This window comes from Tasmannia lanceolata, unplaced genomic scaffold, assembly GCF_043159265.1.
Source record: "Tasmannia lanceolata isolate RefF3 unplaced genomic scaffold, GAP_Taslan_0.1 ptg000023l, whole genome shotgun sequence".
NCBI classification, from domain to species: Eukaryota; Viridiplantae; Streptophyta; class Magnoliopsida; order Canellales; family Winteraceae; genus Tasmannia; species Tasmannia lanceolata.
The window spans coordinates 23,052,312-23,076,467 of record NW_027518700.1 but is presented as its reverse complement, the minus strand read 5'-3'; positions in this window follow the sequence as shown (position 1 = coordinate 23,076,467).

Below are 24,156 nucleotides of genomic sequence, written 5' to 3'. Positions count from 1 at the left end.
TCTCTTACGAATCTGTCATGGAAGTATTTCATACTAGGGGCATCTTTTATGACTTACGTTATAAAAGATATCAAACGTGATGATAACTGGGATAACTATTCTCAGCAAATGAAAACCAGAGAAGCTTGAGCATAATCTTTGAGTCAGTCTCTTCAATCAAATTGTTTTCTTTGGAAGTCCAGTTTTCAGAAAATCTTATCCCTAGCGGAGTCTAGAATTTGCTCCTGCAATCGTCAAACCCTCAGCAAAATGCTTTTCACTCATTTTAAAAGGGTTAATACCTGAAATTTTCTTCAAGTTTCTTGAATTTTATCTTCAGCAAAGATCATGCATTTTCAATCATTCTTGGCAAAGAATGACTTTTTCACCTTGTAAAATCGATCAAAGTTGGTCATTTCTTTCACCATTTGAAAGATTTTAAAAGCTGTTTTCGCCAATGGCTCCGCGATTTGGAGTTTGGTCATTTCTTTCACCATTTGAAAGATTTTAAAAGCTGTTTTTGCCAATGGCTCCGCGATTTGGAGTTTGGTCATTTCTTTTACCATTTGAAAGATTTTAAAAGCTGTTTTTGCCAATGGCTCCGCGATTTGGAGTTTGGTCATTTCTTTCACCATTTGAAAGATTTTAAAAGCTGTTTTTGCCAATGGCTCCGCGATTTGGAGTTTGGTCATTTCTTTCACCATTTGAAAGATTTTAAAAGCTGTTTTCGCCAATGGCTCCGCGATTTGGAGTTTGGTCATTTTTTCACCATTTGAAAGATTTTAAAAGCTGTTTTTGCCAATGGCTCTGCGATTTAGAGTTTGGTCATTTCTTTCACCATTTGAAAGATTTTAAAAGCTGTTTTTGCCAATGGCTCCGCGATTTGGAGTTTGGTCATTTCTTTCACCATTTGAAAGATTTTAAAAGCTGTTTTCGCCAATGGCTCCGTGATTTGGAGTTTGGTCCTTTCTTTCACCATTTGAAAGATTTTAAAAGCTGTTTTCGCCAATGGCTCCGCGATTTGGAGTTTGGTCATTTCTTTCACCATTTGAAAGATTTAAAAAAAAAAAATGTGTTTTCACCATGGCATTCAAAGACCGTTTTCACACGGCATCCAAAGTATTCAAAGACCGTTTTCACACGGCATCCAAATCATTCAAATCCATTTTCTCTCCAAATTTCAAGATCATTTACAATCAAATCTATCCTTTAATGTTTTGCAAGAGAGGCTATCTCGTCAATATGTACTGAGTTAAGAGTTGGAGAGAGGCTATCTCACCAGCGTTTGCAGAGTCAGAGTCTGGTGAAAGGCTATTTCACCATGTTATCTTGTGGATATCATTTCCAAAAATCAAAAATCAAAAATTTTAAACTCTTTAATCTTGGGCCAGTCAAAATGTGTTGTCTGTTCAGCTTTGACATTCGCGTGACAAACACGCTCTGCCAAAGAGGGGCATCTGTAGACACCCCATTTTGACCGTGCCCTAATCCCTTCATGTTTGAGCAAAGCCTCATCAAATAAATGAGATAGAACCCCAAATTTCACCCCAAGCTAGCTTAGGGTCCCAGCTAAGCCCCTGCAAAATTTCAGGAAGAGCTGAGCGTGTTTGCCCAGCAAACGGGCTGAGAGAGTATATGTAGTGCAATCAAGGGGTGGCCCACTAGGTTTTGATTTTTATCCCAAAATCCTTGCTTTTTAATGAAAATCTAGGTCAACCTAATGCTTCAAATGCCCATGAACACATATTTAGAAGCCTCGAGACTTCAGAAAAGCCCCTGCAAAATCTCAGAAAAATCCGACGAAAATTTTCACAAAAGACAAGCTGAGTTTGTGTAGTTATCAAAACAAGGGGGTGATTTAGCTAGTCAGGATCGCGCATGTGTGCGCTTATCAAATGGGAGTGCTGATATCATCACCCTAAATTCCCTTTAAATACCAACTTAACTCTTTGTTAAAAAAAAATAAAAAATCTGAAATCTGCAGAGAGAGAGAGGGAGAAAACCAAAACCCTAGCTCCTTTTCTTCTTCTTCTCCGATCTTCATCTTCCGGTGAGCTTGAACTCCGGCCGATCATCTAAACTCCGAGAGAGATCTGTGATCTGAGAGCAAGAGAGATAAATCTTCTCTTTAAATTTCCGATCCAAACCTTAGCTCCGATCGTCTTCTCCGGTGAGCTCCGGTAAGCCCCGGTCATATCTTCTATTCTCCTTCTCCTCTTTCTTTAAGCTGTTGATTTCTTTTGTTAGACCTTATTCTAAACCTTAGCTTTCAAAACCCTAATTTCATCTTCTCCGGTGAGATCCGACCGGAGCTCCGGCCAAGAAATCTCTTTTGTTTTGTTTTTTTTTCTTGTATAAGCCTCTGATTCTCTTATTTGATTGATATATGTTCGAAGAAACACTCGAATTCTCATTTCCATCTATTTGAAACCCTATCTTCTTCCCAAATCATAGATCAAGCCTATAAATCTGAAATCAGAGCTTTGAGCTTGAAATTAGTGATTCAAGCATGGAAATCTCGAGATCTGATCCGATCCATCCAATTTCCAGCAATTTTCCTTCGCTAATCATTGCAGATCTTTGTAATCCGTCGCGATCTCCTCAATTTACTGCAAACCTATTCTCTTACTGTTGATCGAGGAAGAACCAGAGTAGATTGGACCAAAGCATAGCTAGAATTGACTAAAAGAAGGTATTTCCCTTCATAATTCTTCTCATTTTTTTTATATACTTTCAATGCTTATGCTTAGAACTGGAAATTTAAATCATGTTTTCTCTGGATGTTAGCTTTTCCTGTGTGATTTTTTTTTTATACAAAGTTTATGTTTCAGTTGATTGTATTTGAGTAGATTTGAATAGGAATCTGGTTTCGTTGTTTTAATGGATGTTCCTAACAATTTGGTTAAAAAAAAAAAAAAAAAGACAGAAAAACTACTGTGAAATTCTCGCTGGATTTTCTGAGATTTTGATTGTAATATTTCTAGTTATGTTCAAAATGATTTTGTGGAAAGTTTTCATTGTCCTATACGAATGGTTGAATATCTATAGTTGCATTTTGTCAACCAATAGAACTAGTGTTTTTGGTAATCTTTTGTTGATTTTAGATTTCTATGCTAGTGTTGTCATGAAACACATTAATTTGCAACAGTAATAGTGCAATTATCGAAACAGGGCACAGTTCATGTCATTGATTTAGCTGATAAGATGGGCATTACTATGTTTAATAATTGTATAAGCTAAAGGTGTTTTTACTATCATAACTGATCGTCTCATATTGATAAATATCAGCCTTTTGTTTCAGTCTCAGTTACACCGTGTCGGTCTTTGTGTTGCATAAATCTGTCTTAAATATTGCACATAAATCTATCGTTGTAGTATAGTGGTGAGTATTCCCGCCTGTGATGCACATAATCTATTCAGACCTTGTTGTCCCCCGTTGGCACAAATCTGCTTATATTTCACTCTCACAGTTTTTACATTTGAATCTGCACAAGTTGATGCCCTGTTATGTATTAAAATTTGTACAAATTGAAAATATCATTTAATGTGTTTCTATAATCTGTTGTAAATTTAATACTTCTCTTTCATACTAAGCTTTGAGTTAGGGTTCGAAGACGGTAATAAGTGGATTGTTCAGGTGAGATTATCTCAAAGCTTATTATACTCATTCATTTTTATTTAAATAAATTGTTTAATAGGAAGAAGGAGATCAGATGACTACTCTATTCGATATTATCGACATGAGTACTGTCTGATCTCAAGGCGGGATTAGAAATATTATCATGTGTATATGATATCAGATGATTACTTTAGCATCATCTGATTTCATCCCCATATTGGGGTGGTGCTTGTGGTTGGGCATAGAAGTGTTTGATATTGCTTTCTTTTATTTTATTAGGCTATCCAGCGGCTGGTCTGGACTAATTAATGTTATTTATCATTTTTATGATTGCTATAGATTGTGTATTCTTTTTATTGAAAATTCTTCTTTGCTTAGCACTTGATTTATTTTTAGAATGGAATTTGCGATTATCTGGTAACCATTTTTCTCTCTTTAATAGACTAACACAGTCTTATAGATTTGTGTTAATTTTCTTTAGATATTAGAATCCCCTCTCATTGCAAGGGCGATGAAGGCGCTAGCCTAAGCCCATCCTTAGGGGACTCTCTTAGTCCGAGTAGCCCTCCCCTCGTTTGTTTTTAAGACGTGCCCAGTCTGTTGAGATACCCTTAAACATTGTCATTTAGAGCCCCAATTTAGGGAGACAGGCTATGTCTCATGTAAGAAAAGTTATACCCTTTAGAGACAAGCTTTGTCTCATTAGTGAGTTCATCCTTAGGAGACATGCCATGTCTCGTCAACGCCTCTCTTGGAGCCCATCTTTGTGCTTAGGAGACTTGCCCAGTCCTGTTAGCATTTTTCTCTATCTCATTCTCTTACTAAACCTCCTCTTTGTGCGTCTTTTGGTTTTGGGAGAACACCCTACTCGGCTTGGCATCATACCCCTACCCTTATGGGTATTGGGTTGCACATTTGTTGCACCCTAGGGCTAGGTAGCTGTCCGGCCCGGCTGGGTGTTTTACCTTTGCCAAATATGCACAAGGTCTTTTTTTTCCTTGTTAGCATTTTTCTCTATCCTACCTCTGTGTCTAAGAGACTTACTCAGTCTCATTTTCTTGCTAAACCTCCTCTTTGTGCGTCTTTTGGTTTTGGGAGAACACCCTACTCGGCTTGGCATCATACCCCTACCCTTATGGGTATTGGGTTGCACATTTGTTGCACCCTAGGGCTAGGTAGCTGTCCGGCCCGGCTGGGTGTTTTACCTTTGCCAAATATGCATAAGGTCTCTTTTTCTTTATTACTTGTGAGCTTTATCTTAGTTTGACAGTCCACTAGCATAGGAATCTGTCCTTAGTCTAGGGTGTCAGTCCTATCATCATAGGGGTTAGGATTCTATTCTATCTCTTATCAAATCATGTGTTTTTCTATCCACTCTTGCAAGGTATAGGATGCTGTCCAACCCTTGCAGAATTGTGTTTCTATTCTTTTCCCCCGCAAAGCATAGGATGCTGTCCAACCTTTGCGGGATATCCGGAGTCTGTCCTCCCCTTATGATGATAGGATTCAATCCTCTTGTGTCAAAAACTCAAAAAACACTATTATAAAAATCTTTCAAAATATTGTTTTTTCGAAAGGATCTTCCTCTAGAGTTAGGAGGTTGTCCTAGTTAGAGAGTTTTTGAGTCGGGAGTTGCTCCCTCGTTCGTTGTTTGTTTGTTGTGTGTTTTATTTGTTTGTTTTAGAGTTAGGAGTGAGTCCTAGCTAGGAGTTTTACGCCTCCGTCCGGTCAGTTGGCGATCCACATCGCCAATTGATGACTAGGTCTAAGATGCGATAGATCCTACTGTTTTTCTTAGGATATACAGCCTAGCTACACATAGATTATAGGAACCACTTGCATTAGCTTAGGGCTAACCTGCATTTAGTTAGGGCATATAGGGTGTCCTAAAATCTACAATCCATTGGAATTTAAATAATCACACAAGAAGCTTTAAGAACTAGTCCGGTCTTTTAGATCGAGTCTAGGATAGAGGTCTAGATGTCTTAGGTCATAGCTTAGAATAGGTGCGAAGAACTACGTTGCCTTGATTCTCGTGGAGGCGGGGATACGTAGGCTTCTTTGGATGAACATCAGATCATCTAAAGACTCGGGCCTAGGTATAGATTAGAGTCTTAGGATTGTATGGTATCGAGTCATTTTCTATGTTTTGCAGTGTTTTCTTACTTTATTGCGCAGACCTTATGCTTTTAGCTGTAGCATGCATGTGTTTGCACACCAGAACTTAGACACCAATTTAGGTTTGACATTCATAACCTAGTTATTCTCAGGTGACACTTTTATTTCTTTTATGTGTGTTTATTATTCCTCCGAGACATGCATGATTAGATAGACGTCTTCTCGGAGATTTGTGTTCCCATTTCATATGATTTTCGCCCAAAACTCTTCAAAATTATTAAGTAAATGGCATAAGAGACCAGGTGTTTACACTTGGGCGGATGAGGTGCTCTTTAGACCTTCCGAATTCGTAACCAGGCACGAACCTTATTTTATATCTCTGGTTATCCGTTGCAACAGAGCATAGTATGGGATCCAGGGCCCATTTGCCTTTTTCCTTGGATGGCGACTCTTCTTTGTTTAAGGTACGCCTCGAATCTGGGCTAGTCCCCGAATCGAGAGGTATCTCACCTTTTTATCACCACTCATGCTGTGAGGGGCATTCTTCTTTCGAGAGTTCCTTGGTAGAGCTCTCCATTCACGTGGTTGATCCATAGAGACCTTAGCGCGTGGGGCTCGTCCCTCACCGCCGCCTCTCTCGGATTGGGGTCCACAATACCCATGCTCTCTTCTTCTCTCGACACAACTCAATACTCCCTCTCCCCTCTTATAAGTTCGTCCAACCACCCCCATCTGTCCATTTCTTCGATTTTGGAACTCTACTTCGAAAGCCCTATCATTGCGGCGTCATCACTGGAAGCGAGGATCGACACCAAACAACGGAGAGGTAGGTCTTTGTCATTTTTTATTTTTCTTCACACCAGCCTTCTCCCTCTTCTTTTTGTTTACCTAAACCGTAAACCCGCATATAAGCCGCACCCCTACCCACACCCCGACCCGCAATTCAAACCCACAGCCCGCACCCCGAACCCAAAACCCGATCCCGTTCCCTACCCTTAGCCCATCAGCCCCTGCCATTTAATGCATGTCCGTCAGCCCATGTCATTTAATACAGAGCCATCAGCCCCCATGGAACACTTACCATAGCTACGACCAACCACTAACCATATACCATAACCATCCCATAATTAAATACCCATGCCTCATCAACTAACCACACCCCATATCCCATATTCCCATACTCTATATGCCCTCATCCCATAGATGCCCAACTAGCTCTCCCATCATATACAATTTAATAGCAATCCCCATCCGAGCCACCCAAACAACACACTCTCTCTCATCCTCACCTTGAACCCAATATTGATCCGAACCCAAGTCCCACCTCTTTAGCCCCAACCCGACTTCAACCCAACCCGACTGCAACCCAACCCCAACCCGAGTCCAATTCGGACCCCAACCTAAACTTGAGCCAACCCGTGTCCAAACTGAATCAGCCCGGGTCCAACCCAAGCTAAACCGGGTTTAACCTAACTTGACCCCAACTTGACTAACCCAACCTAACCTTTACCCGAAAGTGAACCGCCCCCGCGATTAGCCCCACAACTCGCACCCTAAAGCCGCACTCCAATCCGTGCCCTAAGCCGTACCCTTAAGCCGCACCCTAAGCCGCACCCCAACCCGCGGCCTACTTGGCCTTGACCCGAACCCCCGGTTCATTCGGCCTTGACCCAAGCCTACCCCACCTAGACTACCCAATCGGATTCCCACAATTCATATTTCAAAGCCATCATATCATCAGTCCCCATCATCAAATTAATTCCATCAGATTCTATCATACCCAACTGGTCCATCGAACCATACCCATGGTCCTATCCATCGGATCCAGCAACCATATTTCCTAATTTTTGATCCTCATGACTGTACGCCATAAACATGTTATATACCCATGGCTATCAGCCCATCCTACATCCCCATATTCCAGCCAAATTGATTCGATAGCATACCCATGTCGCCATACATTCCTTACCATTTGGTTATCCCACGTCCAAGACAGCATCCAACTACGCCATGCCCAACAGATCCATGTACCACATCTCATCCACATCATCATATTTGAATCTTATATTTAATTAATCATCAGCCCATTACCCTCCATTTATGAACCCATAGTCATACCCATTCGATCCAACTCAACCCGAGTTGGCCCCGGACGGAAATCGGAATCCTGACCCGGAACCCAACCCCGACTCACCCCGGTTCAACCCAAACCACGACAACCTAACCCAAGCCAACCCGGGTCCAATCCGAGTCAACCCGCGCCTATTATTCTACCATAACAGCAGCCATACAACCCGTTCTCGCCTATCTAATTAGACCAATATTCATCCCATTTGATAAACTGTCGAGCCCACCCAACCTGGTCCAACCCGGACCTAACCCGTGTCCAACCCGAGTCAAACCGGGTCCAACCCAACTTAACCAGATTCAACCCGGACCTTACCCAACGCAACCTAACTGAACCTAAACACGAACCCGAACCCGAACCCGAACCATGACCACACCCCATACTACTCAGCCACAAACCAACCGAAACAGCCCCTGCCCTGTTTTACCGACCAAAACAGCCTCTCTTGTCCACCGTTTTATCAGCCAAAACAGCTCCTTCTACCCCTATTTTGCCAACCAAAAAAGCCCCCATTGTGCCTTGTTTTGTTCACATGAGTAGCCCATAGTTTCCCAACTTTGTTAAACCAAACAGACTTAATACACCTTGAAATCGTACTCCTTTTTTCCAAAAGCTGAGTAGTACCCTATACCCCCAAGACTCACCCGAGTCATGCACCCGAGTTACACCCCATGACTCACCCGAGTCATGCTCCCTATATCCCCAACTCGAGTTACATCCCATCACTCACCCAAGGCACTCACCTAAACCCCAACCGAGTTATATTCCATGACTCCCTTGAGTCATGCACTAATACCCAACCTGAGTTGCACCCTTTAGTACCCAACCCGAGTTTCGCCCTTGTTTCAAACCGAGTTCCACCCCCAGACCTAACCAAGTTACACTACCCAATCCTTAACCAAGTTGCACCGTTATCTTTAACCAAGCTGCGTCCCATTGGCCGAATCTCATGAACCCATCCTTTGGACTCCCAAATTCAGTCCCTTGATGATTCTGTTATGATTCAATCCTTCGAAGTTGATTCCCAATTCAAACATCTCATTTCCAAATTCTAGCTTCCAATACAAATTTCAAATTTCAACTCTTGATTTTCAATCTCAACCCTTCAATCTTAAACCCAAATCCCTTTGGAACTACGTATGGCTTGATCCCCACGACGGGGTACGTAGGCAACTTGGCAAAACCAAGTTCAGCCGCACCTTTCTCCATCCTTCCTATTCCTTCACACCTTTCTCCGTCCCTTCCACCCCTCTTTCTATCCCTTCTCCCTTTCTCAAGTCACTGATTGCATGTGTAGTTCTTTGGTCATTTTGCATGATTAGTTACTTTGCTTTCTATGTTTAGTTTCTTCACATGTTTCATCATTTAAAATGTCATGTTAATTATCTTTGGTAGAAATTGCATGTTTAGTTATTTTGTTTGAATTTGGAACTCTTTGGAATTTGAAAGCCTTAAAGAACCTAAGAACTTTCACCCAATTGGAAAATCACAATTCAAGATCAATTGTAAAAATCTTTTAGGTTCTGAACTTAGAGGTTGCACTTTAGGTTCCCCAATAGAATCTTAGAGTCAAAATTCTCACGGAAATACTAAGATGCAACTTAGGCCCATTGCATTAGATCTAGGTTCATATAGCGTAGGTCACTTCACCTCAAATCAATTAATCAAATTCAACTTAAGTCAAATCTCATCAATGTCAAAACAATCACTTAGGCACGTAGGCATGTAGTTGCATCTAGGATACACTCCTGGCCCGCATGAGTCTAAACTGTGAACGGCCAAATCATTAGTAATGTTTAGATTTCTAAAATAAAACTCACATTCACCCCCTTAGTTAAACCTGAATAATTAAAACTTTTAAAAAGTTAGGCAAGGTCGGTGCTGTACACTTCGTGCCGTACACCTTCCGACTTCGTAATCAGGTAACTTACCCAGGATTCAAAACGTAGACCAAATTAACAGAGTTAATCATGGGTCCTAGATCCCTAATCTAGGTGGCGATTCTGGTCAGTTGCTTCTTTCGTGAAGTTAGGACTTTTATCCTAAATTTGTGAAAAAAGCAATCATATTCAAATCCAATGGACAAAGGCGTTATCATCATCATCATCGTAAAACACACCCTCGTGGGACCACCCCCCTCGGGACGGGATCCACAGATTGGCGACTCTGCTGGGGAATAAATTACCTAACTTCATAACTTTTAAAAAGCTTTAGTCATTTAGGTTATCATTAAAGGGGGAAAATGTGAACCAAAACACACACAAAAAAAAATTTCAAAAACTCAAAAAACAGAAGAAAAAGAACCAAAAAAATGTTGTTTACTTGAATAATCCATCACCTAAACCTTCAAAAGATTAATTAAAGGACTTGAGGGCATTAGATGCGAATCCCCAAATTGCACACACTTACATCACTTGCATCTACACCCTTGCATATCACATTCACACACGTCCTATTTAGGAACCCGGAATGTTATCTAGCATGGTTGACTGGGAGGTCATGACCCGGTGCCTCTGTCCATTCGATCCAACTCAACCCGAGTTGGCCCCGGACCGAAATCGGAATCCTGACCCCGAACCCAACCCCGACTCACCCCGGTTCAACCCAAACCACGGCAACCTAACCCAAGCCAACCCGGGTCCAATCCGAGTCAACCCGCGCCTATTATTCTACCATAACAGCAGCCATACAACCCGTTCTCGCCTATCTAATTAGACCAATATTCAACCCATTTGATAAACTGTTGAGCCCACCCAACCTGGTCCAACCCGGACCTAACCCGTGTCCAACCCGAGTCAAACCGGGTCCAACCCAACCTAACCAGATTCAACCCGGACCTTACCCAACGCAACCTAACTGAACCTAAACCCGAACCATGACCACACCCCATACTACTCAGCCACAAACCAACCGAAACAGCCCCTCCCCTGTTTTACCGACCAAAACAGCCTTTCTTGTCCACCGTTTTATCAGCCAAAACAGCTCCTTCTACCCCTATTTTGCCAACCAAAACAGCCCCCATTGTGCCTTGTTTTGTTCACATGAGTAGCCCATAGTTTCCCAACTTTGTTAAACCAAACAGACTTAGTACACCTTGAAATCGCACTCCGTTTTTCCAAAAGCTGAGTAGTACCCTATACCCCCAAGACTCACCCGAGTCATGCACCCGAGTTACACCCCATGACTCACCCGAGTCATGCTCCCTATATCCCCAACTCGAGTTACATCCCATCACTCACCCAAGTCACTCACCTAAACCCCAACTGAGTTATATTCCATGACTCCCTTGAGTCATGCACTAATACCCAACCTGAGTTGCACCCTTTAGTACCCAACCCGAGTTTCGCCCTTGTTTCAAACCGAGTTCCACCCCCAGACCTAACCAAGTTACACTACCCAATCCTTAACCAAGTTGCACCCTTATCTTTAACCAAGCTGCGTCCCATTGGCCGAATCTCATGAACCCATCCTTTGGACTCCCAAATTCAGTCCCTTGATGATTCTGTTATGATTCAATCCTTCGAAGTTGATTCCCAATTCAAACATCTCATTTCCAAATTCTAGCTTCCAATACAAATTTCAAATTTCAACTCTTGATTTTCAATCTCAACCCTTCAATCTTAAACCCAAATCCCTTACGTATGGTTTGATCCCCACGACAGGGTACGTAGGCAACTTGGCAAAACCAAGTTCAGCCGCACCTTTCTCCATCCTTCCTATTCCTTCACACCCTTCTCCGTCCCTTCCACCCCTCTTTCTATCCCTTCTCCCTTTCTCAAGTCACTGATTGCATGTGTAGTTCTTTTGTCATTTTGCATGATTAGTTACTTTGCTTTCAATGTTTAGTTTCTTCACATGTTTCATCATTTAAAATGTCATGTTAATTATCTTTGGTAGAAATTGCATGTTTAGTTATTTTGTTTGAATTTGGAACTCTTTGGAATTTGAAAGCCTTAAAGAACCTAAGAACTTTCACCCAATTGGAAAATCACAATTCAAGATCAATTGTAAAAATCTTTTAGGTTCTGAACTTAGAGGTTGCACTTTAGGTTCCCCAATAGAATCTTAGAGTCAAAATTCTCACGGAAATACTAAGATGCAACTTAGGCCCATTGCATTAGATCTAGGTTCATATAGCGTAGGTCACTTCACCTCAAATCAATTAATCAAATTCAACTTTAGTCAAATCTCATCAATCTCAAAACAATCACATAGGCATGTAGGCATTTAGTTGCATGTAGGATGCACTCCTGGCCCGCATGAGTCTAAACTGTGACCGGCCAAATCATTAGTAATGTTTAGATTTCTAAAATAAAACTCACATTCACCCCCTTAGTTAAACCTGAATAATTAAAACTTTTAAAAAGTTAGGCAAGGTCGGTGCTGTACACTTCGTGCGGTACACCTTCCGACTTCGTAATCAGGTAACTTACCCAGAATTCAAAACGTAGACCAAATTGACAGAGTTAATCATGGGTCTTAGATCCCTAATCTAGGTGGCGACTCTGGTCAGTTGCTTCTTTCGTGAAGTTAGGACTTTTATCCTAAATTTGTGAAAAAAAGCAATCATATTCAAATCCAATGGACTAAGGCGCTATCATCATCATCGTAAAACACACCCTCGTGGGACCACCCCCCTCGGGACGGGATCCACACTCCCCAACCTCCTCCGGAAGCTCCACGACCTGTCCAAGAAAGGCCAGAAATCCACAGGGGAGAGTCGTCGCGCCACGGTGAGGACCGAACTCACCGTTCCCCTAGACAAATCCGTCACCCCACAGCCAGGCATGCACATACAGAGCTGCACCGCCGTCGGAGGTCGCGGTCTCGCTCTGTGTAAAGGCGCCGAGCTCATGAAGAGCGTGCACCACACGCAAAATCCCGGTCCCATCGTAGGAGTCCGGAGAGCCACTCCTGCTCCGCCGCGATCCAATCTATGGAAAGAAACAGGTCACCAGACCCTAGAGCTGACCCGATGCTGCGGAGAATAGAAGAGATGGACCACCGCATAGAAGAGCTGGCAAAAGATCACAGCCGACTTGCTCCGCGGGCGTTCTCAAGCAGAACGTCGTTCACCGACGACGTGATGGGTGCCCCAGCACCCAGGGGATTTAAAATGCTGACTATCTCGCAGTATGATGGGACCACTGACCCCGTGGACCACTTGGAGACGTTCCGGACAATGATGCTCCTTCACGGAGCGTCAGACGGTTTCCTCTGCAGAGCATTTCCGACGACCCTGGTAGGTGCAACAAGGGACTGGTACTCAAGGATCAGACCGAACTCAATCAGCAACTTCGATGACTTCGGGGAAGACCTGGTCCGTCACTTCATGAGCAGCCGCCGGCCAAGGAAAACAACAGCATCCCTGATGACCTTGCGGCAGGAGGATAATGAACCTCTCAAAGCCTTCATCAGCCGCTTCAACAGGGAGGCACTCCAAGTGCCGAATCTAGACCCCTCGGCCGCTACGAACGCGCTTCTCGCAGGTGCTAGATCAAATGATTTCCGCCGAGCAGTGGCCCGCCGGAACCCTCACTCCCTAGCAGACCTAATGGCCGGGGCAGAGGAGTACATATCAGTGGAAGAAACATTGGCTGCTCTAGACTCGAACCGGAGGAAGACCTCTGATGACAAGAACCAAGTCAGGTACCCTGCTAAGCAGCGCAGGGATGATAAGGTTGTCAGAAGAGACAAGTCCCCCCAGAAAAGGGAGGAAAACTTCACCCCTCTCAACACCTCCCGAACACCTCCCGAAGACATATACTGGCTGCCATCAGCGGAGAAGAGTTCATAAAGTGGCCAACCCCAATGATCTCCAAGGGAAACAGGAGAGACAAGTCGAAGTACTGCCGGTTCCACAGGGACCACGACCATGATACAGACGATTGCTGGCAGCTGAAGGAGGAGATCGAGCAATTGATCAGCAGGGGCTACTTGAAAAAATATGTCCGAAGAGACATCCGCCGAAGTGACGCCAAGGAGAAAGGTCCCCAGGGCCGAAGCCCTCAGCGGTCTCAACCGCCCCCAGCCCGAAGACAATCTCCTCCGCTGCCTAGTCCACCACCAGAGGCACACCGCTCCCAACCAAGGGGAGTCATTGGCACAATCATGGGCGGTCCGGCAGCTGGAGGCACCTCATCCGCTGCTCGGAAAGCTTATGCACGCCGAGTCATTACCGTGCACGCATGCAGCAAGAAGGCGAAGACGGAGAATGAGATCTCCTTCTCGGATCCGGACCTCGACGGCCTGATATTACCACATGACGATGCCCTAGTCCTAACGATGCTCGTTGCAAACTGGGAGCTGAAGAAAGTCCTGGTAGACAATGGGAGCTCAGCCGACATCTTATACTATCACGCCTTCGAAAGGACGATGATAGGCGACGACCGCTTAAGGCCGGCGAACTCAGATCTTTTCGGCTTCTCTGGAGAGGTCGTCAAGGTGGAGGGACAAATCGAACTTCCTGTCCTCGTCGGGGATCCACCCTGCCAGGCTTTCGCCATGGTCAACTTCCTAGTAGTGAGGGCCACTTCGGTCTATAACGCTATTTTAGGACGGCCTGGGCAGAACCTGATCCGCGCCGTCGCGTCTGCTTATCACCAGAAGATGAAATTTACTACGCCAAGCGGCGTCAGAGAAGTAAGGGGAGACCAACCACAATCTAGGGAGTGCTATGCAACGGCACTGAAGGGCAAAAATGCAACGGAGTCGTTCCTAATCGAGCTACTGGACCTGAGGGATGAAGCTCAGGGAACTCAGCCCGCCGAAGACCTTATGCCCATTCCCCTGTGCGAAAACGATGATGAGAAGGTGGCTCAGATTGGCTCCTCTCTAGACGACGACACCCGGCGCAGCCTCACCTAGTTTCTTCAGAACAATGCAGATGTCTTCGCATGGGCTCCTGCAGACATGCCCGGTATTAGCCCCGAAGTCAGCACGCACCGGTTAGGTGTTGACCCAACCTGCAGGCCGGTAAAGCAGAAGAGGAGACACTTCGCCCTCGAAAGGCGGCAGGCGATCAGAGAAGAAGTGGAGAGGCTCCTGAGGGCTGACTTCATTCGGGAAATCCAGTACCCGGACTGGTTGGCAAATGTAGTCCTGGTAAAAAAGGCAAATGGGAAATGGAGAACCTGCGTCGACTTCACTGATCTGAATAAAGCCTGTCCCAAGGACAGCTACCCGCTTCCAAATATCGATTAACTCATCGACGCCACTACAGGTCACGAGTTACTGAGCTTCATGGACGCCTTCTCCGGATATAATCAGATCAGAATGTATGAGTCAGATATTCCGAATACCTCTTTTGTAACGGACCAAGGGACCTACTGCTACCGCGTCATGGCCTTCGGCCTGAAAAACGCCAGAGCCACGTATCAAAGGCTGGTAAACAAGCTCTTCCGGAATCAGATCGGCCGCAACATGGAAGTCTATGTCGACGACATGCTGGTCAAAAGCCGAAGCACGCAAGATCATGTCTCTGACTTGAAGGAAACATTTCAAGTCTTGAGAAATCATAAGATGAAGCTCAATCCCACCAAATGCACCTTCGGCGTCAGCTCAGGAAAGTTCCTAGGGTTTATGGTTAGCCAGAGAGGGATAGAGGCCAATCCAAAAAAAATCAAGGCCGTGGTGGAGCTCACTCCGCCGAAAACCATCAGAGATGTGCAGCGACTGACAGGGATGATAGCCGCGCTAGGGCGCTTCGTCTCAAAATCTGCAGAGAGGTGTCTCCCCTTCTTCAGCGCAGTCAAAGGACTCAAGACCGCACCCTGGACAGAGGAATGCCAGGTCGCCTTCGAGGACTTAAAACAGTATCTGTCCTCTCCACTGCTATTGACAAAATCGGAGTTCGGTGAGGAGCTACTTTTGTACCTATCTATAAGCCCCCTGGCTCTGGCAGCAGTCCTAGTTTGTGAAGAGCACAGCCAACAAAAGCCGGTCTACTACGTTAGTAAAGTCTTGCACGACGCTGAAATCAGGTACCAGCGGGTCGAGAAATTGGCTTACTGTAGACACCCCCATTTTGCTCTGCCGTAATCAATAAAGAAATTAGTATTTTTCTATCGGTTTTCCAGTGTTTTCCATTCCCGTGTCCGCCTCTTATGTTCTCTCGATCTCTTCGGTCATTTCTGCCGTATTTCGCATTTTCCCGCTAAGTGTTGAGAAGGGTTGTTCATGAAAATCCGAGCAAAGGAGAATCTGGATCTATTTGCTGGACCCGCATTAAATATTTTGGTTAGTTTTGGATCAAGCAAGTTGGTCCATGATGAACACATTTATGTGTGAATGGAAGTGATAGGAAGCGTGCATATTTTATCAGTTAAAGCGGTGCTACTAAGGTATTTTCTTTGTTTTTGGTGTTTCAGGCTTAAATATGGAGTTTTATAGAAAGTGGAGCTAAAGAGATGAAATTCCAAAGAATTTTCCATCGATTGAACGGTCTGGATTACCCTATAGAGGTGCAGGTGAACTTATATTGTGACCCATTAAAATAAATGGATTGGATCACTCCATGTAATTAATTTAATGGGCATAATTTATTTGGGGACTTTCAAATGGACGGTCAAGATCAACTTTACGGATAAATTTTGAACGGCCTACACAATGGACAGCTAGGATCATCTTAGTGAAAATTGATTTATTAAGAGAATACAAAGTCGTTTGGGGTGGGACCCACCATTTTCAATAAGTTTAAATCTATTTCCAAAGAGTTTCGGTCAAACTAAAGGTGGGCTCATTTTATTAGTGTTGGGATTAAAAGGGATATTAACCCAATTCAATTTTCGACTATAAGGTAGGACCCACTCAATGTTGGATGTCTATTTTGTGGAAAAGTTGCATGTTTGGAGAGTCGGTCAAGCTTGTAGGTGGGATTACTATTGTTAAAAATGGAGAAATTGATGGCCATAATGAGACAAAACACTTGTTGTTTTTAGATCAACACATAATGGGAAACTATTCTATCACAACCCACAATAAGAGATTCGGCTAGGGCATGTGTGGGGCCCATCAAAAGCAATGTAGTCTTATTTTGTTATTATTGTATTCACACTCAAAAGTGGAATTCCGAGTGATTGCAATAGCATAGAATTCGGTTGCTATGATGGGGCCCACTTGGGTTACTTCTCACCATTATACAAAAGGATTCTAAAAATATGTACGGTTGAGTCTTCCCCCATATTTTTATAAAGAACATGTTATGTTGAAAAATATCTCTCTTTCCTTGCATGGAGCCACACGGTTTTTAATATGGGAAAGAATGTGGTGTTATTTGTATTCTTAAAATAATAATTTATAAAAGGCATGTTTATAAAGGTAGCATCTCTCTCTTTCCTTAGAGAGGGGGCCACACGGTTTTTTTTAAGGTGGGGAAAAGGTGTGGTGTTGAGGGGGAGAGCAATTTTAAAAAAGAAGAAGAAGCAACTCTCTAGGGCTGCCATCTCTTCTTTTATTCAAGGGAACACCACCTCTTGAGGAGGGAGACAGAGTAACCTTCTCACACTTGGAGACCGAACAACCCTCTCACCCTCTCTAGCTCTCACTCTTTCCCTCAAACTCTCACTCTCACCCTCTCTAGCCCATTAAAGAAAAAAAAAAAGAAGAGCATCTTACTCTCAGTGTCTCAAGCTCTCAATCTCCCCCGCTCAACAGCGACCTCTTACCCTCTCTTTCACTCTTTCTATTACTCTCCCTCCCTATATCTCTATCTCCATCAACAGCAAGAAAGGAAGAAACAAAAGAAAAAGAGAGAAGAAAGCGGGTTGGATCGCAGCGTCGGCGGGATTTTTCGGGTTCTTCGGCTTTTGGATTCGGCGAGGATCTCCATCACAGGTTAGTACACTATTCTCAGATTTTTTCCGGATGATTTGATATTTTTATATATTTTTGCATGATTTTTAAGCATTTAAATGAATTTAATTTAATATTAAATGTGTATGCTCAAAATCATGATCTGCATGGGTGTTTCAATTCCGTTTCGTCTTGAAATTTAATACAATGATCTACTTAAATAGACTAAAATAACTGTCGGATCGGATCGGACATTGGATCAAAGGTTTTTTAGAATTTGAGTGAAGAGTGGAATTTTATTTAAAATAATGGCTGAGAAATTACGAAATTCAAAAAAATAGCCATCTCAGGATGATCTATTTTTTGGAATTTTAAAATTTTCTTGTGTTCATCATATCAGAACAAGATTAAAAGACGATTTCCGGAGTCGTAATTTTCTCGAAAATCGTGTTTTAAAAATAGAAAACTCTTCAAAAATATCTTTTTGACGAAGAAAAATAAATTATATACTAAACGGATTCCAAAATTAATGAAATTTCGTGGGAAAATAATATGATGCCGGTACATTCTACGATGAATTTTTGGATTTGGTTTGGTATATTATTTTATGCTTTCTTTGAAAATTATCAGATTTTGGGAGAATTTTTACTGACATCAGATCATAGATAAAATTCTCAAAATTTTTACAGTAGTCTTAAATTCCATATTTCGTGTTTCTGTAAAATTTTCAATTGGTTTGGATCTTGTTTCATATGGGATGTAGTGTTAATTCATAATCTGGTCTGAAAATTGAAAAATCCGAAATTGAAAGTAAATAGTTTCTAAAATTCATAAACATCTCACAGCATGCTACTGTTACTTATATCTTACTACTGTAGAAATTTCATTGAATTTAGATTTCTATTGCTAGTAGTTTCTGTGTTATTTTTGCAATCTGGTCTTATTATTGTTAAATCAAAATTAAATATAAGCTTAATGTAAAAATATGCAAAACTCTTTCAAAAAGCTACATCCCATCATGTCTTGTTGCGTCTGAAGTTTCAATTCATTTTGACTTCGTTTGTAACAATTTCACTTGTAAAATCACTCATGTGGTTTAAAATTGATAAAATCCATTAAAAAACTGAAATTAATTAAAAATCATCATAAAGCTTCTAAAGAACCTTAAAATTCTGTCACACGTTCACTCCTCAATCCATTGAAACAGAAATTTTAGGATCTTTAGATTTCCTTGGAAAAATGGCCAGTGCATCCATAATCGTATCCCTATTGCCCTCGATCTTTGACAATTTGAATATTTAAGCTATAGCATGTTGTTGGCTCCGAGGTTACTCTCCACGGAAATCCTGAGATATGCCAGGCAATAAGGTGCTATAACCTAAGTATTAAATTGCACAAGGAAGCGCACGATTCCCTCCCTTGGATGCCATTCTGGGCCGAAATTGGTGAACCCTAGAACCATTGGTATTCCTTAATTGTCCATAAACTGAAAATCCTTAAAATCTGAAATTCATTAACTTCAAGAACTGAAATCGATTCATCTCGTGTCTCTCGGAACCATTAGAATATGGTTTCCGTTGTAAGAACCATTAGAGCCCAATTTACGAGCGTATGATTAAATACTTGTCCCTGGTCCGACAGCTATCTTCCAAGTTCAAAAGTTTTGAGGTCGTCAGAATCCCCAGAACGGACAACACAAAGGCAGATATACTGTCTAAGCTGGCCACATATGGGTACACGACTGTCGGAAACATACGCATGGAGTTCCTACAGGCATCCAGTATCGAAAGAAAGGCTGCTGAGATAATGCAGGTGGAAAACGAGTCCTGCTGGATGGACGAGATCGTCGAATACCTACGTACTGGGAGACTACCCGAGGCCAAGAGAGAAGCGCGCAAGGTGATCCAAAGAGCAGCCCTTTTCACTCGATGGCGAGAACTTGTTCAAAAGATCCTACACCCTCCCCTACTTAAAATGTCTCCGGCCCAGCGACGTCACGTACGCCCTGCGAGAGACACATGAAGGTATTTGCGGAGAGCATCTAGGGGGCAAGGCCCTGGTGATCAAAGTTTTGCTGAGAGGTCTGTACTGGCCGACATTAAGACAAGACGCACTGACCCTCGTCAAGAGGTGTGAGAAATGCCAAAAGTTCTCCCCCACCATTCATCAGCCTGCTGTATCTATGGCTCCAATCATCAGCCCGCTACCCTTCGCGATTTGGGGGATGGATATCTTGGGCCCCTTCCCATCGGCCTCCGGAAGGTGCACCTTCGTAGTGGTGGCCATTGATTATTTTACCAAATGGGTAGAGGCTGAACCTCTAGCCCAGATCACCAAGCAGAATGTGCAGAACTTCTTTTGGAAATCAGTGGTCTGCAGATTCGGGATCCCTCGCGCCTTGATAACAGACAATGGCAAACAATTCGACTGCCGAAACTTTCGGAAATTCTGCTCCGACCTGAAAATTGAGCAGAGGTTCACCTCAGTAGCGCACCCACAGACTAACGGGCAGACAGAAGTCACAAACCGAATCCTACTATAGGGTATAAAGAAAAGACTGGACGAAAAAGCTGGCCGATGGGCAGACGAGCTCTATCATGTCCTATGGGCGTATCGCACCACCCCACGCACACCAACGGGTGAGCCACCATTTAACCTGTCATTTGGAATAGAGGCGGTAATACCTGTCGATGTAGGCACCCCGTCTGCCCGGATCATCAGCTTCAACGAACAGCTCAACGGTGACGGGCTCCGCGCGAATCTCGACTTATTAGAGGAGGCCAGAGAAGAATCCCGAATAAGAGTCGCCGCCTACAAGCAGAAAGTATCTCGCTATCATGACTCTGTAGACACCCTCATTTTGCTCCGCTCTAATCAACAAAGAAATTAATGTTTTGTTATCGGTCTTTTTCAGTGTTTTCCATTCCCGTGTCCGTCCCTTATGCTTTCTCGATCTTTTCAATCATTTCCGCCATGTTTCGCATTTTTCCGCTAAGTGTTGAGAGGGGTTATTCACGAGAATCCGAGCAAATGAGGGAATTTGGATCCATTCGGTGGTCCCACATCGAACATTTGTTTAAATTTGGATCAACAGGGGACCCGCATATTGTTTTAATGAAAAATGAGTGTTGAGCCTACTTCGATCTAATGCATACAGATGTCCATCAAATTTGAGCAATTCAGATCAAACCAAGGAAATGATTTGGGGCATAACCCATTTTGGTTTTAGCCCAATCCAATAGTGGCTCGGATTATCCCATGAAAAATGATTTGTGGGCCCAACCCATTTGCATTGCGGCCCACTAATTGGGCGGATTGGCTCATCCAATGGCTGATTGTGGGGTATGACCATCCATGTGGTGACCCATCAATTAGGTAGTTCGGATCACCTTATGAAGATAATTTCAAGGGTGCAACTCATTTATGTTGCGGCCAAATCAAATGGACGGTTTTGATCACCCTATGGAAATAAATTGGGTATACAACCAATTTAAATTGAGGCCCACCGAATGGTCCGAACCATCTACTTAATGTGTAAATGGTTGTCCGACAGATATCAAGATGGATTGTATTACTATCCTATGAGATGATCCAAACCATTTATTTGGTGTGCCCATTCTTCTCTATCTAAATCATTCACAACCGAGCATTAGTCTCTCTCTCCCCTTTGATTCTAATTTTGATACCTACCTCTTCTAAAAAAATTGATTGCTATTTTATTGTATACACAAGTCCATGTGACTAAAATGGAATGGATCTCCTGTGTCACATTAAGGAGCTGAGGAATCGAAATTGGGTCTCTAAAATGGGGACTGTTAGACCAAAAATCGGTAACAGGTACAGCAGTGGCGTAAGAGCTGAGAGCGAGCGACGAGGGAGGTTGAGTATGAGTCCTGCGGTGAGTGCTTAGTCCTGCACAAGGCAAGCGAGGTCAGAAGACCAGACCGGGTTTTACTCCGGACAGGCCCTTCGACACTCAAGTCAGTATGAGCAGGAGTGAAGGGGAGATGTCTTAAGAGTTTAGGGAGAGAAGGGATTTTCACATTACCCATTAGTCTGAGCTTTAGTCCCCTATTTATAGGGAAAATCTGTTGAGGTGTCCTGGACAGGTGTCCAGGACAGGTGGCGGCCTGTGAGAGGCTGGATCTCACCTACTCTGAACAGGTGGCAGCCTGTGAGAGGCTGAATCTCACCTACTCTGGGACAGGTGGCAGCCTGTGAGAGGCTGGGTCTCACCTACTTTGGGACAGGTGGCAGCCTGTGAGAGGCTGGATCTCACCTACTCTGAACAGGTGGCAGCCTGTGAGAGGCTAAGTCTCACCTACTCTGGGACAGGTGGCAGCCTGTGAGAGGCTGGATCTCACCTACTCTGAACAGGTGGCAGCCTGTGAGAGGCTGGTGTTTTCACACCCCATCAGTTGCCCCCCAGTTTTCCAAGTCATTGAAGGACTTGGGAAAGTGTGATCACTCGTTTTTCTGGATGGGGAGACGTTGTTCGGGGGTGAATCGAAGAATTTAGCACGGAGTCCGGAGTTCGCAGTCCGGATTTCGGAGTTCGGAGTTCGCAGTCCGGCGTCCGGAGTTGGGAGTTCAGAGTTCGCAGTCCGGAGTACGGCTTCAACCGGACTGGCTTCTGGCGCATCACAGAGTCAAATATCCAGTCCGGAGTTCGCAGTCCGGAGTCCGGAGTTGGGAGTTCGCAGTCCGGCGTACGGCTTCAACCGGACTGGCTCCTGGCGCATTACAGAATACATTATATCCAGTCCGGAGTTCGCAGTACGGCGTCCGCAGTTCGCAGTCCGCAGTCCGCAGTCCGGATTACGGCTTCAACCGGACTGGCTCCTGGCGTTTTGCGGAATACATTATATTCAGTCCGGAGTTCGTAGTTCGGAGTCCGGAGTTGGGAGTCCGGAGTACGGCTTCAACCGGACTGGGTTCTGATGCTTCATAAAATTATATCCAGTACGGTTTTTTCCGGACTGAATTTTGTCTTCTAGCGGCCAGTTCGGTGCGGACCGGACTGATTTTTGTCGTCTTGTGAGAACGCGTTATATCCAGTACGGTTTTTTCCGGACTGAATTTTGTCTTCTAGCGGCCAGTTCGGTGTGGACCGGACTGGTTTTTGTCGTCTTGTGAGAACGCGTTATATCCAGTACGGTTTTTTCCGGACTGAATTTTGTCTTCTAGCGGCCAGTTCGTTGCGGACCGGACTGATTTTTGTCGTCTTGTGAGAACGCGTTATATCCAGTACGGTTTTTTCCGGACTGAATTTTGTCTTCTAGCGGCCAGTTCGGTGCGGACCGGACTGATTTTTGTCGTCTTGTGAGGACGCGTTATATCCAGTACGGTTTTTTTCGGACTGAATTTTGTCTTCTAGCGGCCAGTTCGGTGCGGACCGGACTGATTTTTGTCGTCTTGTGAGAACGCGTTATATCCAGTACGGTTTTTTCCGGACTGAATGCCGAGTGCGGAGTGCGGAGTGCGGAGTGCGGAGTGCGGAGTGCGGAGATCCATCTTTGGGACGTGAATGTTTACGCGCGTGCTTGATCGTATTGATGGTGGGAGAATGTGTCCGTCATAAATAGGGGACACGTGGCGCAATCCGGATGGCCTCGAGATGCGTGCATCGCATTTATTGCCCCACCGCCTCTGAAAAACTATATAAGGAGGTTTACCCCCCTTCACTTTTTTACTTTTTACCTTTCATCTTTTTCCTCTTCTTGCTCTGGGAGTTTCCACTTCTCAGTTCGCAGCTCGCAGTCGCGTTCCAAGATCTGTTAAGGGCTCCACTCACCGGTATTCCTCTCAGCCCTTCCTTTTACTATGTCTGGTAGTACTTCCAATTCTGAGTCCGGTACGGGGTCCTCCACTAGCAGTATTTCGGAGTTTAGGATGCCTCAGGAGCCTTTTTTGGCTAGTCCGTCTGATAGGATAGACCTTGTAGATAGTGACGACGGAGGGGATAGGGATGAAGTGTTCTTAGATCTGAATGCCACTCCTCCCTTGACTGGCAGTCTCCCGCAAGCAGGAGGGAGTGTTGAGAGCGACGTTAATGAAGCGTCCACAACATTCCATCCTGGCCGGGCGGTGGAGGTGATCGCTAGAGCGCGGATGGATGCCGATCCAAAATACAACTTGCGAGCTCTAGTCGAGGAGAACTACCTCACCAGGTCTATGCTGGGAGATATCAGGGATAAATACTGCGTGCCCCCGAGATTTGAACTGAGGGCAGCTATAGAGGGAGACAGAGCCTGCAACGAGAGCCAGGATCTCTGTATTTATGAGGAGTCACTGAGGGCAGGACTCCGATTTCCGTTGCACCCCTTTTTCTCAGCGGTGCTACGTTACTACGGACTAGCCCCGGCCCAGGTAGCTCCGAACTCATGGAGATTATTAGTTGGGTTTTTATACCTCGTCCACGGTCGGTTAGAGAGAAGTGTGACTTTGTCACTGTTCCGTGCTTGTGCACACCTGAAGAAGCATAAAGAAGGGGGCAGGATCTACATTAGCCAGCGCCCTG